This window comes from Urtica dioica, chromosome 8 (genome assembly GCF_054948205.1).
Source record: "Urtica dioica subsp. dioica isolate 48M chromosome 8, U.dioica_male_clone48M_v1_H2, whole genome shotgun sequence".
Lineage (NCBI taxonomy): Eukaryota > Viridiplantae > Streptophyta > Magnoliopsida > Rosales > Urticaceae > Urtica > Urtica dioica.
The window spans coordinates 35,780,415-35,782,598 of NC_142763.1; positions in this window are offsets into that span (position 1 = coordinate 35,780,415).

A 2,184-nucleotide genomic window follows, 5' to 3' on the forward strand; every position below is an offset into this window, starting at 1 on the left:
AACTACTCAGTTTGTTCAATGACTTCGGTCCTCTTAATGTTATACGAAATTCCTTAGCTATACACTTAGAGTAAAAGCTTGAAAACCATTTCAGAAACCCCAGTTTAGGGATTTGCGAGGTTTTCATGCTCCTATATTCTGACCTTGGTCTATATATTCAAATCGCCAGTTCACATAGGAACTATCCTCGTCGATAAGCTCAAAAAGGCCTCGGAGGTAAAAAAAAAAAAAAAAAAAAAAAAAAAAAAAAAAAAAAAAAAAAAAACTCATTGACGGCTCGCTAGATATTTGGACTTTACGAGACAATGTTTGTAGTCTCTGCAACGAGGCTGCTAAGCTCGTCGATCTTATATCTCTTAGAATGTTACTTGTTCCTAATTTGTCTAAGGGTACATGATGAATACATGTTATTAAACCAAATACATTGTACTTTTTTTTTAGTAAACCGAACATTATTAACTAAGATTTGTATGCTGATACGTATATATTATAAAATTACGTCTTTTTATTGTAATTTTTATTTCCGGTTTAGCAGTCATTAGTTAGAATACCTATAAAGATTAGATTCACATACATTACACATACCTGCCTCGCGGTTCTTGAGTTCGCCATCTAATTTTCTTCTCGGCTTTCTTTTTGCAATAGATTTACGTGATCGGTATCGATGACGCTTAATTCTTCAAGTACGTCTATAATTTCTGCTGCGAAGCGGCAGACCATGATGGAAAAATAATTGTCGTTTTGGGACTCGACGGTGACTATTTAAGGTTCTTCTCTAGAGAAGACCAGTCAAGTTCATCAAACTGTGTGTACTTATGCGTGGATCAACGATCAATTCAATTGCAGGAGGAGCTTCGGGTCAATGCTGGACATAAATCCTCTTGCGGATTCTGTGGATCTGAATCCGAGGTGTGAGATTTGTGGGAAAAGTGTGTTCTTTACGCTGAGGAAATCGGACTGAGCTCATAGCTGGACCAAAGTTTATGCTCGTGTCTCACCATCACTATGTTCCCCGCCAAGCTGTGATCGAGGCCACAAGAGTGGTCTTCAAGTTCACTAAACTTTATACACTTGATTTCTGACTCAAGTTGTGGAGTGTAGAGTGATAGACAAGGTATCCTTTTTAATGATAAGTATGGCTTTGTATTATCAGTGCGACAGATTTTATCTCGGATTTCATAGCTTTGCCTTCCAAATCGCCAACCAGTTTCAGGCTTTAAACAGACGAAGACCGACTCACATGTACATCATTGACAGACTTCAAAGGCATGCCTGAAAGAAACGAAACATACTGAACTTTCCAGCTAAAGGAAACCTCTGTGAAACAACTTGGAATTTGTTAGACAATCTTATCTTTTTTTAATTTGTTTGTTGACTTTAGTCAAAGAGCTTTAAGATCTCTTTCATTGCATTTTTTTTTTGTATTGTCAATACATCTAAGCAAAAATTACACCTTCAACAACACTTCTAAGTTTAGTTTTACTTTGTAAGTTCGATCCACGAGGATTGGAATACATGCGCGACAAGGTTCAGCCAACGTCCTTTCCAAACCTTTTTAGTCTGATCCTTTTCTATTTGAGATTTGGTAAGTCCTTCAACATTCTGGTTTATAATGAAACTTTTTTTGTCTTGAAATCAATACTTACTGACGATTTCTATTGCAGTTGCTCACTTGAAGGCTGATAACGGGCTCTGTGGTTCTTCTGCGATTGACTATGTGAACCTCTTTTCCCATTCTCCTTTATTTTGTTTGATCGTGAAATCCATCTGTTTTTGTTACTGGAGTTTTTTTTCTTCATGTTATTTGTTCCAGGTTTAGACTTTCCGAAAGCTTATGTTCTTATTTCTCTTCATTTGCATGGCCACATCAAGTAGTAGTGGATTGACTTTTCCTGGCTGGAAATCAATGCCAACCTCAGAAGTTGGTTCAAAACAAGAATTGGGTGAACTCCATACCTTCTGCCAGTATGTTATCCTATCTCCGGGAGCTTAGCCATTCAAGCAAAAATATTTGAGTCTGATCCCCAATGCTCGAGACCAAAGCGCACGTATTTTTTCAAAATATCGAGTTGTTCTCCGGAACTATCATCCAGTGCCTCAGCTCCTTGATTTCTGTAAGAATACCCAAGGCTTGACTAAAGCCTCTCGATCAATCATGTAGATTGTCGTTTGACTTTGAATCCC